Consider the following 12,993-nt stretch of genomic DNA (forward strand, 5'->3'; position numbering starts at 1 on the left):
CAGTCGGTTAGGCATCTGCCTTCGGCTCAGGTCACGATCCCAGGGTCCTGGGATCGAGTCCTGCGTTGGGCTCCCTGCTCAGCGGGGAGTCTGCTTCTCCCTCTCCCTCTGCTGCTCCCCCTGCTTATGCTCTCTCTGTCAAATAAATAAATAAATCTTTAAAAAAGAATAAGAAAAAAAAAAGAAATGTTCCCCCTTTATCTTTAGTAATACACCTTTTCTTGAAATCTACTTTATCTGATAGTGGTATAATTACTCCAGCTTTTTTTATGGTTATTATTTGCATAGTATGTCTTTTTCTATTCTTTTATGTTCCACCTATCTGTGTCTTTAGATAAGTGCATCTCTTCTAGACATATAATTGGACCTGGCGGCCTTTTAGGTATATCTCTTTGCATTTCATATCTTAATGGTTTCTCTAGATAACGTTTCACAGTTCACTTAAAGTTAATATTGTGCCACTTCCAGTGAAATGTAAGAAGCTTGCAGTCAAATAGTTCCATTTACCATCACCTTATGTTTTATGCTATGGTTGTCATTTGTGTTTCTTCTGTATGTTATAATCCCTACGATACAATATTAGGATTGTTGCTTCCAACAGTTTTTTTTTTTTTAAGAAATTATGGGAAAAAAATAATCTTTTACACTTACCCACATTTACCATTTACTTGTATTTACCACTTTGAGTGCTTTTCACTTATTCCTGAGTATCTAAACTTTTATCTGGTATCATTTCTCATCAGTCTGAAGAACTTCTTTTGTCATTCCTTATGGTACAGACCTGCTAGCAATAAATTCTCTTAGATTTTGGCTGATCTGACAATGTCTTTATTTCACTGTTGGGTACTGCAATGTGTAAGTTTTAAATCTCTCCAAAGCACTGACAGGTTTTATAAACACAATCTTGCTTTTTCAGCACTTTTCAGTGGATTCCTTAAGATTTTCTAATATAAAATGATGCCACCTGCAAATAGAGAATATTTTACTTCTTCCTTTCCAGACTAGATGCCTTTTACTTCATTTTCTTAATCCACATAGGTTTTTTTAAAGAACAGTTGCTTGTTTGCTTATTTGTTTATTTAAAAGAATACCTCCTCTGACCTTTGTAGAATCCCTTGAAAAAAAAAACTAATGGTATCATAGAGGTTATGTATGTTTGTGTAATATCACAGGGTTATTTCTCCAGAATAGCTTTGGTTCTATTGCTCTGTTTCACAAAACAGATTTGACAGCATCTGAAAATCCGAAGATATAAGATTTAAAATCATAATTTATTGTAAAAATAAAATTAATAAGTTCCTCTTTATATATTCATACCTTTTTGAAAAGCTCAACTAAAGACAGTAGAATTGCTTTAAAGAACAATTATCCTGGATGAATCACTGTCTATGTTAAAATTATAGGGTGCATAAAATAGAATGATTCAGGGTAGTGGTGGCAAAGGAAAGTGCAACCTAGTGGTTAAAAAAAAAAAAAAAAAAGACAGTGTTTCTTTCAAATGACTTCAGGCCATTTCCTGGGATGTTTAGTCTCCATATAATCCACGCCTCATTATCCTTGCTAATAGAGACAGTGTTAAAAATTATAGTCACATCTGACATCCAAATATATGTTTGGCTTTGAGATATATGATATTTAGCATTTGTTTTGACTTCTTGGTTTGTTTCATCTGTGTAACTTTGGATTGCCTGGGTGTAAAACGGTAGATATCTAGGGGAAGCTGGCCTAGATTCATACTAAGTAGCAGGGAGAAGCCAAGTGTATTAATTTCCTAGGGCTGCCATAACAAATTACCACAAACATGGTGATTTTAAAAAAACAGAAATTTATTCTCTCACAGTTCTGAAGGCCACAAATCTGAAATCAAGATGTTTGCAGGGCTATGCTCCCTCTGAAGCTCAGGGGGAAATCCTTGCCTCTTCCAGCTTCTCGTGGCTCTAGTCATTCCTTGGCTCATGGCTGCAGAACTCCAGTCACTGCTTCTGTCTTTGCATGGCCTGCCCCTCCTTCTCCCCATGTCTTTCTTCTCTGTATCTCTTAAAAGGACACTTGTCGTTGGATTTAGGGTCTGCCTGGGTAATCCTTAGCCCAGATCTCATCTCAAGATCTTTAATTTAATTACATTTGCAAAGACCCTTCTTCCAAACATAGTCACATTCACAAGTTCTAGGGGTTAAGATATAGACATATATTTTAGGGGACCACCGTTCAACCCACCATAGCAACCAAGAACTAAATATCACCCATAAGTAGTCCACCAAGTAATACTAAAATGGGAGTCAGGGGAGAGAGTGAATTTAAATTACCTTGAGAATACTTGTATTGTCTGTTTAAAACCTCAAATTTTTCTAGAAACCTGATTTTCTATTTACCTGGGTAACTTCTATTTGTCTTTCAAGTCTTACTTCAAATGTCACTTCTTCAGAGAGGCCTTCCCTAACTACTCAATATAAACTATTAAAAAACTAACTATATTGTCTATAGTTCTTACAATTTTTTTAAAAAGACACATTAACCTAAAACCCTTTGCCTTCACTATTGTCATCAATTCCTATCCATAAATTATGGACAAGGGCTTTAATTTCCACAAATGTAGCTAATCGGGCAGAGCAGAGACCACTAACTATAATTTTTTGTATATGGTACGCCCTCAATAACTTACTGAGTTATTTACCACCTATCCAGGAGCTCGAAAAAAGTAGGCATTAGCCTTGATTTCTTGCTCTCTCACTCGCACATTCATTTCTTCAATAAATCCTTGTCTCTACTTCCAAAATATACCCTGCATCTAACTGCATTTCTGCATCTCTCCTACTAAAGCCCTTGTCTCTCTACCCAGGCTTACGGGGTCCATATATCATGGTCCTGTATACTCTCAGTATTCAAATACCACTTTCTTCCCAGTTCACTCCACACCACACTTTCTTTGTTTATATTCTAAACATACCAAGTTCATTCCCACCTGAAGGCCTTTGTTCTAGCTGTTCCTTCACCTCAAGTGCTCTTTCCCATGACCTCGGTGTATTTGGGCCCCTGTAATTCAGGTCTCATATAAATCACTTCCTCAGAAAAACCTTCTAGTCCTAAAGTCACTCCATCACCCTGTGTGTCATAGCATTTGTCACTACCCTGTATTTTCTTTTTTTTTTTTTTTTTAAGATTTTATTTATTTGCGAGAGAGACAATGAGAGACAGAGAGCATGAGAGGGAAGGAGGGTCAGAGGGAGAAGCAGACTCCCTGCTGAGCAGGGAGCCCGATGTGGGACTCGATCCCGGGACTCCAGGATCATGACCTGAGCCGAAGGCAGTCGCTTAACCAACTGAGCCACCCAGGCACCCACTACCCTGTATTTTCTTATGTGTTTATTATCTCATGCTTATTTGTCTTGTTTGTGGATATATTCCCCACGCCCAGGACAGTCCCTGGAATACAGTCGACACTTTATAAATATTTGACCAATAAATGAATAAGTGAATAAACATTTTGATGGATTGAATAAGACATCGATCTCAAGCCAATAAATCCTTGCCTTTCCCAGTAGTCCCAGAGAACAAACTCACGCCATTAATTCATTATGTTTGTCTGTGACCCCTATCTTTTAGACTTGATGTAATGTCACCTTCTTGCATGCTTCAAAGGGTGATATCAGTACCGTGAACTGTTCGCACACTAGCCCTTGCCTGCAAAGACTGGCGTGTTTTCAGCTGTCCTCACTAAGTTCCCTCACTCTGCCAGATGCGCCTGTCCTCTGCAGCCTCTCTTTGCACTTTCCCCTTTGCTTTCAAACCTTCCTAATCCCGACAGCCCTACTAGGGATTTTTCCACTGGTTTGAGTTCTGCCCGAATTCTCCCTCTGCAAAATCATGGGATTTTACTGCTAAGGCGAAACTTGGAAGGGAGGGGGGAAAGTGTAGTGGTTAAGAACACAGGTTCTGAAGTCCTGTTGTCTGGATTTTAAGCTTGGCTCCATCATTCACTAGCTGAGTTGCTTTGGGCCATTTCTGAACTTAGTCTCTATGTTTTTAAAATCAGGATCATGATACCTACCTCATAGGGTATTAACCTTGTGCCTATCATTCGGCGACTGTTTAATAAATGTCAGCTGCTTTCATTATGAAGTTGACGATGTAAACCAGATTTCGTGTGGTTCGTCCGTTTGTCCAGCCAGCAGCGTAGGTACCGTGCTGGGTTCTACCCTCAAGAAGCTCGCAGTCTAATAGAGGAGAAAGAGAAGCATACAAGCTGTTCAAGTTTGGTGTGATAAGTGCTATTTAGACATAAGATTAAAAGTGGAGCCTCTGCCCCATACTAGGGGTGGCGAAAGAGTGGGGCAGGGATAGAGACAGAGTACTTCTGTCTTCCTTCTGTTCTGTCTTGGCTGTCTTCATTTTTCCCCGGAAGGTTAGGACCTTCAGAAATTGGCACCTTTTAGAGGCCCTGGCACTGTCTCTTCCTTAGCTATTTTAGAGCTTGCAAACCTGTCTTTAGACATAATTTAGCACAGAATTTCCCAAACAGCATTGTGAAGAACACTATTTACTGCAATATGTTAATGGTTCTGTGGGTTTAAAAAAAAAAAAAATGTTCCATGGTTCAAATAAGTTTGGAAAATGCCCAGTTATACAGAATTTCTTCCTGCAGCACCACTCCTGCCAACTTTTTAATATGCTAATGTGCATTATTAATCTCCAAGAGAGCCATACAGTTCTCAAACGTGATTTGCCCCAAAATGTCTCTTAACAACTTACAGAGCTAATGTTCTTCAGAACAGTTTGAGAACCCAGGCAGGTGGCAACTACAGACTCACCATATGACAGCATGATCCAGTCCCTCCGGAGTAAAAATAACAAAGTTCATTGAGCCTCTTTCTTTAGTTCCTCATGGCCCGTGTGAGAATAACAAACTCCCAGACAAATGCGAAATGTCCTTGGTGAATTCTGACCATTTGAAGAAAGAACCTTCCTCCATGAAATAGTGTCTATTTCCCCTACAGGTCGTCTCTTGTTTAGCACTTAAGAGGAATTGGTTCTATTGCTTATTCGTACACATACGGGGCATGAACTTAGATATATAACCTCTCAAGTGCTGTCTGAATGATTTACCTGGTCTGAAGAAGGTAATGGAAAACTGAACACAACTTCCTCCCTGATGGCATCCTCTGATGGAAAGGTTAGAAATTGAATTGGAGCTCTAAAATGAGCTGTGGTTTTTATAACTTAGAATATTCTTACTTTTGGGGCGCCTGGGTGGCTCAGTCATTAAGCGTCTGCCTTCGGCTCAGGTCATGATCCCAGGGTCCTGGGATCGAGCCCCACATCGGGCTTCCTGCTCAGCAGGGGAGCCTGCTTCTCCCTCTCCCACTCCCCCTACTTGTGTTCCCTCTCTCGCTGTGTCTCTCTCTGTCAAATAAATAAATAAATAATCTTAAAAAAAAAAAAAAGAATATTCTTACTTTTGCGAAGAGAATACAAGGTTTCCAGGTATGGTGAGGCCCCGTTATAAAGCACCTCAGGATATTATAGATTTGGTAAACTTGTAGGTCCAGTTGTGTTCCCTGTGTCCTTTGAATGGTAATACAGGGGAATAATCACACAAATATAGTCCATGGCCTTTAATACTCATGCCCCAGCACAAGCCTGCTTAGATTGTAAATCGTAATTTATGACATGGGTGTCCTTAATTTTTTATGGTCATTCTGTACACACAGTTTACCTTGTCTGACAAGCCAAGAGAGTAACTAGTAAAGCCTGTGCCGTAACTCCTGCAGGGTACTCTTGTTATACCCCCAGGTGTTTTTCCTAAAATATCAGTCATACCAAATGGTCTCTGTTGCCTTTATTTCTGAAGTGACCTGGATGGCATAGATGACCTTTAAGAATCCTTGTGGCTTTGAAATTCTTTGAGTCTTATTTTGAATGAGTAAAGGGGCCTTAGTCTTTTGGTATTTAGGTCCCTACTGGGTTGTTGGGGAAGTTAGAAATTAGTAATGGAGTAAATTCTAACACACAAGCAACTGCTGTATCCTGAACAATTACCTTCAACAGACAAACTGCCACCCTCTGCCGAGACCTAAGAATGACCCCTAGCAGTGTCATCTGGAGGACTGTGAGGCCATCGCACATCTGGGACACTAATAGCGACTGTCATCTCATAGCAACTTCTGTATGCCAGGCATAACTCCGAGTGCTTCATGGACATTATCTCTCTTAATCCTTGAAGCCTGAAAAGTAGTTGGTATTATCCCCCATTTGGTGGACAAGGAAATATAAAGCAGCTTCCTCACAGTTACCCAGCTAAGCAGGTAGAGCCACGATTCAAGCTCGAGCCTCTCTAATCCCAAAGTATGCATATTCCTTCCACACCATCGTGCTGCCTCTCAGGACTTCCCAAAATGCCCCTGGAATTTGAAAATCTTTGCTGAAACACAATCCTGAAGGCAATGAAGGTTCGCCATTTTGAACCATCCTTTTCAGTAGCTTAAGAAAGACAGGCTCTAGGCTATTTCTTTCCAGTTCCCTTTGGCTAAGAATAGACCATTCTTAGGGTGAGAATAAAGGCCTTTTAGTAAACTATGGTGTTTTGGAGTTAGTACCCTTCTCTTGAATATGAACTATGACATGACATTTTCCCCATACAGTTGTCTCTTCTGTTCAGGACCAGGTCCTACAGACACATTCTGACATCTGCGGCGCATACCTTATAGTGACTCAGAGTTGTTATCTAATCTAGCTTCTTATCCCACAGAGGAACGTCTTAGTAGGCAGATCTGTGTTCTTCACCTTCCTAATCATACTACTCTTTGTGAAGAAACCAATACACAGAAGCCTAAAGTCGCTTAAGTAAGGTCACTTAACAAGAAAAGTTGGTATCCCTTTAAAGGATACCACAGAACAGAAAAAGACATGTGTATATACTAAACAGCCCATTTCTCAACATTGAAACATAGGATGTATGGATATGGACCTCTCAGATTCTAATAATCAAGATGTTCTTCACCACGTCTACTCATTGGTGTGGCAATGCTTTGTTACACTTTTAGATACTGTCCTAACATCTAGCATTTATTGAGAGTTAACTGTATGCACGAAATTTGTAAGTATAAATTTTGGTTTCAAACTCAAATCTGAGTTTGAGTCCCTGCTACTCACTAGCTTTGTGGCCTTGAACAAATCACTTAAGTTCTCAAAGCCTCAGTTTTCTGATCTGTAGAATGGTGATAATAGAATATTGCTTCAGGGTTATTATGACAATTCATGAGAGAATACTATATTAATATACCAGATGGAAAGTATAACTATACCCAGATGCCTATTCTGGTTTTCAACCCCTAGATACTGTCTTTCCTCTGTCCGATTATCTTATTAAGGAGCTTATAGACTGGAAACAAGCTTTCTCAATATGAGAACTTAGCAAAAAGTTATTAAACAAAAGTAAAAAGATTACTCTAGGACCTCATGGGGCTTACTTTTGTTCTCTTAGGAAGTAGTATCTACTGCTTTTTTTCAGTCATTTTTTTTTTTAAGATTTTATTTATTTGACAGAGAAAGACACAGCGAGAGAGAAAGCACAAGCAGGGGGAGTGGGAGAGGGAGAAGCAGGTTTTCCCGCTGAGCAAGGAGCCCGATGCAGGGCTCGATCCCAGGACCCTGGGATCATGACCTGAGCCGAAGGCAGACGCTTAATGACTGAGCCACCCAGGCGCCCCTTTTTTAGTCGTTTTTGAGCTTCATATCAGTTTAGAAGTTGTAAGTTGTTTGCACTCATTAATGAGGAGGATTGGAGCTTCGAGCTTCTCCATAGTTTCATCATTCATCCAAAAATTCTTGAGATCATTGCTTTCAGAAGGCATTATCCTTATTTAAGTTCACTCTTTCTAGGAATATCTAACCCCTGTTAACATCTCTAGTATCCTCAGCATTCAAGGGAGAGTTTTCACTACACCATAAACTCTTGAGGACATGAACCACGTTTTCCACATCTTTGTGTCCTACTCTGGTCATAGAACAATTCTTTATATATTCATCTAATGTTGACTAAATGAGTGAATTAATTCTAGACATGGTCAGATCCTGGAATGGATGGTGAAATGCTCTAATAAAAGCCTAGTGTGAGGGGGAGAATGATACAACTATGTCACCTTCCCAAGTCATTAGTTTTCTTGACACCATGGGCAAGTCACAACTTCTCTGACCCTCAGGTTTGAGTGATATTAAATATCTCCAAAGGTTCTTCCAGATTTGAAATTCTAGGACTATAATTAAATCAGCTTTTTTACTGAATGTAGTAATGTTTTAAGGGACATGTTATAGCCTAAAGTTACATCCAGATTTGTGTGAAAATGAACTAACTTATAATTATCAGATACATTTGAAATCAGAGCAGCGCTGTTGAATTCCCAAAAGTAGGGTGGCAGATTTAATTTATTTTCTTGTTAAGAAATTTAAAACTTGGGCGCCTGGGTGGCTCAGTTGGTTAAGCTACTGCCTTCGGCTCAGGTCATGATCCTGGAGTCCCTGGATCGAGTCCCACATCGGGCTCCCTGCTCGGCAGGGAGTCTGCTTCTCCCTCTGACCCTAACCCCTCTCATGTGCTCTCTCTCATTCTCTCTCTCTCAAATAAATAAATAAAATCTTAAAAAAAAAAAAAAAAAAGAAATTTAAAACTTAATTAGACTTTGGCCAGTGTATCTAAAGATCTCATTTGTGGAGTTTGGTATAGGAGTTGCAGAAGATCGACAGTTCTGTAAAATGTACCTAAAATGAGTGCAGCTGTATATGAAGTATGATTTCAGGAACCTCAGAAGGACATTCCCAACCATTAAATACCTTCTCCACTTAGCTTTCTTGCTGTATAACAAATGACTACAGATTTAGCAGCTTAAAACACCTGTTAGCTCAGGTTCTTTGAATCTGGGCACAGCATAACTGGCTTCTCTGCTCAGTCTTTTTTTTTTTTTTCTAAGGTTTTATTTATTTATTTGAGAGAGAGAGAGAGAGAGCATGAGCAGGGGGAGGAGCAGAGGGCAAAGCAGGCTCCCTGCTGGCCCAACATGGGGCTCAAACCCGAGGACCCTGGAATCATGACCTGAGCCAAAAGCAGACGGTCGACCGTCTCTGTGTCCCTTCTCTGCTCAGGTCATAACAAGGTTTAAAGTATAACAAGTGTCAGAAGGGCTGCATTCTCATCTGCAGTTCAGGGTCCTCTTCCAGGCTCATTTAGGTTCCTGGCAGAATTCATTTCCTTTCAGTTGTAGGACTTTTCCTTGCTGGCTGCCGGCCAGGGATCACTCTCAGCAGGGCCCCCTCACAACATGGCAGCTCACTTCTTCACAGCCAGCAGGAGACTCTTTTTCCCCAGTGTGCTGAGTTGCATTCTTTTATTATATAATTGTACTCATGGGAGTGACTATCCCATTACCTTTTTCATATAAAGTAACCTAATCACAGAAGTGATATCCCATTATATTCACAGGTCCTGCCTGCACTCAAGGAGAGGAGATTATAGAGGGGATATAGATATATATATATATATACGCACATACACCAGAGGATGGGAATGTTGGGGAACATCTCAGAATTCTGCCCGCCACACCAGCCATGATTCCAGAAATTCACGAACCTTTACATTTATTCTTTGAAGGCTTCTGAAGATATGGACATTTTAACTGTCATCTAAAAAGTAACATGGCAGCCATAAAATTTTAGTGTGAGAAGGGAGCTTGGAAATAATTTTATTTAAACCCTTACTTCATTGTTTTTAACCTCTTCATTTACACATGAAGGAAATGACTTGCTCAAATCACAGTAGTGTGCCACAAACTGAGACCAGAGATTTAGGTTCACTAACTTCCACACCATTGTTTTCTTTGGCTCATGGCAACCACTGCTGCTAGAAGAACCTAGAGAATTATATAAGGGATTCAGTGCTTATATGTGAAAGCAGAAATAGGAAAAGTTCACAGCAAAAATGTATGAGAGAGCATCCCCCAGACAGCCATAGCATGAAGGCAGGAGTAGAAATGTCACAAAGATGTGTGGGGAACAGGTTATATGGGGGGAAAGCTCCTATTTTATAAATTCTTTTAAAGTTTGTGGGAGGCAAGCCCCTGTGCTTCAGTTCATCATTGCATTTTGTAAAAACATTTATATGTGAAGAGGAGTGTTGGCCAGGATTCCATTCATTTAAGACAAAGTCATCAATGTTTAAAATGATTCATGATGAAGTCAAGGAAGCTCAAATTCTGAAAGAAATGTTTGCTTTATGAGGCAGTTTCTCTGCAGAGAACTCGTTTATTTTCCCAAATTTAAAGTCGCTTAGCAATTCTAGGGGCGCCTGGGTGGCTCAGTCGTTAAGCGTCTGCCTTCGGCTCAGGTCGTGATCCCAGGGTTCTGGGATTGAGTGCCGCATCAGGCTCCCTGCTTGGTGGGAAGCCTGCTTCTTCCTCTCCCACTCCCCCTGCTTGTGTTCCTGCTCTCGCTCTCTCTCTGTCAAATAAATAAATAAAATCTTTAAAAAAAAAAAAAGCAATTCTAAAGATTGATTCTGACTTAACTACATTACTTTGACTATATTATGATTTAGTAAAATTATATAAGTGCCCCAAGGAGGGAGAGAGCTGCTTTGGAGATTCATGATTACCAGTGGGAGAGAGAGGAGGGTGGGAGGTAGGATAAACTGCCCCAAATCCACATAAATGGATACATAAGGACAAAATTAGCCAACATTCCATCCCACTGAGCAAAGGATCAGAAAGGAATTCCACCAACTGGGGAAATATAGAGATTAATAATTATTGCAAGCCCTGTTACTTCAAGGTTTACTACCCTTAGAAGCCTCTGAAGCTTTGATGAGAAACTTGTAAAGGTGAGGAATATTTAGCCTTTTACGTTATTTCATCAAGCCAAATTTTAAATATATCATTTGCTCTCCCCTTAGCTATCGGAGATTCAAGTTCTGTTGAACCAGGCCTCCAAGGAAGTAATGTTGTAAGGGAAGGGGGAATAAAAGGTACTTCCTCCTCAAGGTTGAGGTTGGATAAATTAGGAACTGGTTAAATAAATGATATATATCCTGCCAGTGGAATACTATGCAGCTGTTAAAAAAGAACTGTTTTCGTACAGGTATGGAATTCTTTCTAAGATATGTTGTTAAATGAGTAAAGCAAAACCCATATATTTAGCAAAAACCCATATACTACCATTTTTGTGGGAAGAAATGAAGAATGAAAATTTGATTTTATATCCATATTTCTGGAGAAACTGGAGATACTGGTTGCCTCCGGACAACTAGGTGACTGGGGGATAAGGTTGGGAAGGATACTTCAGCCTTTTGTACCATTTGAATTTTCAAACAGGTGAATATATTACCTAATGGAAAACAGCTTTTTCAAATAAAAAGAATGCAAATTTAAAGAGCCAAGGAGGCAAGAACAAGTGAATAGGGGAAATTGGTCTCCACAGAAGAGCTGGCTTTGTTATAAAGGTTTCCTTGTAAAGGGCCTTGACTGGCGCACTGTAATGTCTATCCTGAGGCTCTCCCCACCCACCCACCCCTCCACCTTCTGTTCTAGCTCCCTAGCCAGGCGTTAGCATCCTTTCCGGCTTTCAGGACTCCTCCGCGCCCCCACCCCACATCACCCACTGCCATACATGCACAGATCTGGAGCAGTCGTCTCTTCAGTCCTTTAGAATTCAGATCCAAAATGTACCTCCTCCCTAATACACACTATTCCACTGTAACCCTTATGTGTCTAATAATATGTCTGATATTTCTCCTACGTATTTCTCAATCTTAATGATATATATGGTCTCCCCCACTAAAATCATTCTCTGGGTGTGTCAGCTGAAATCACTGCCTAATGGTGCTGGTAGAAATGTTTGCCTTTTGTGAACAGAATATGATGAGGATTTTTGATGAAGCCAGATATAATAATGGATAACGGCAATAAACCTTACTGTAAATCAGTTTGTACTAGATTTTTAAGATTTTATTTATAAGCCAAAAAAAGATTTTATTTATTTATTTGACAGAGAGAGATACAGTGAGAGACGGAACACAAGCAGGGGGAGTGGGAGAGGGAGAAGCAGGCTTTCCGCTGAGCAGGGAGCCTGATGCGGGGCTCGATCCCAGGACCCTGGGATCAGGACCCGAGCCGAAGGCAGACGCTTAACAACTGAGCCACCCAGGCGCCCCCGGTTTGTACTAGATTAAGCCTGTAAGCCCATTGAAGCCGTCATCTGGGGTGATGCTCTGAGGTTCAGGAAACCTGACTGCAGGTTTTCTCTGTGGAATGTACTGGTATTTAGGAGCCAGGACCACCAGCATCACCTCTGATGAGTGGGCAGCCTGAGGGCACAGAGTGGGGGGCCACCCGCCTGCAGCTTAAAAGCACCAGGCAGAACAAAGAATTTTTATCATTTTCGTTATTAGTATACTGCATTGCTCTTGGCTCCTTAAATTGCTAGTTCCCTTGAATGCTTTCCTTCCTGCCTCCCCCGACCCCCAGAATCAGGTTGAAATGCGTGTGTTGTATTAGCCAAAGTACCTTGGAAGAAGATACAAAAGAAAGGACAAGTGCTCGCCAAAGGAAAATCCTTCCCCCTCTCCCCCACCCCCAAAGCCATCTAGGGATGGACTTAAGAAACTAAGACATCTGTATCATAAGCCTTTCCAGGGCTGAAGCAGAAATGTCTCCCCTCCCTTAACCTTGGCAGTCACAAGCCAGCTTTTCATTTTCCCTGCTGCGGTCCAGGAAGACAGGAATCACATGGCCACGCAGCTGGAGACCGTCAACCCAACTTGGCATATCACCTTTCCAAACACCTTTGCAATTAGGAAGAGACAGGCAGCTCCTAACTGGGTCACGCCCACTCTTTGGAGCTGTCTCTGGGCATCAGAGGCAACTGCGGGGGAAGAGCTCTCAGGGCCGCCTCTGTTTCACATGTTTTTCATTGGGTTGCAGTTTAATAAACCTTTTATGTTGTCCCCGAAAT

The 12,993-nt window shown here is 40.8% G+C and overlaps 1 protein-coding gene and 1 long non-coding RNA gene across 9 annotated transcripts in view; one reads left to right on the forward strand and one right to left on the reverse strand.

The window, feature by feature from the left end:
* MICU1 (mitochondrial calcium uptake 1) overlaps nucleotides 1-12,993 on the forward strand; it is a 246,921-nt gene that overhangs the window by 224,460 nt on the left and 9,468 nt on the right. The gene's annotated exons all lie outside the window — the stretch shown is intronic.
* Nucleotides 1,896-12,993, reverse strand: part of LOC118530432 (uncharacterized) — a 30,502-nt gene continuing 19,404 nt past the window's right edge. The window contains exons 2-3 of one of the 2 annotated variants that reach the window (XR_013449738.1): nucleotides 4,065-4,214; nucleotides 1,896-2,036 (exon numbers count right to left, since the gene is read on the reverse strand). This is a non-coding gene — a long non-coding RNA (uncharacterized LOC118530432). Of the gene's footprint in view, nucleotides 2,037-4,048; nucleotides 4,215-12,993 lie in introns of both variants that reach the window. The other variant, XR_013449737.1, reaches the window with a different exon arrangement.

This window comes from Halichoerus grypus, chromosome 7 (genome assembly GCF_964656455.1).
Source record: "Halichoerus grypus chromosome 7, mHalGry1.hap1.1, whole genome shotgun sequence".
Lineage (NCBI taxonomy): Eukaryota > Metazoa > Chordata > Mammalia > Carnivora > Phocidae > Halichoerus > Halichoerus grypus.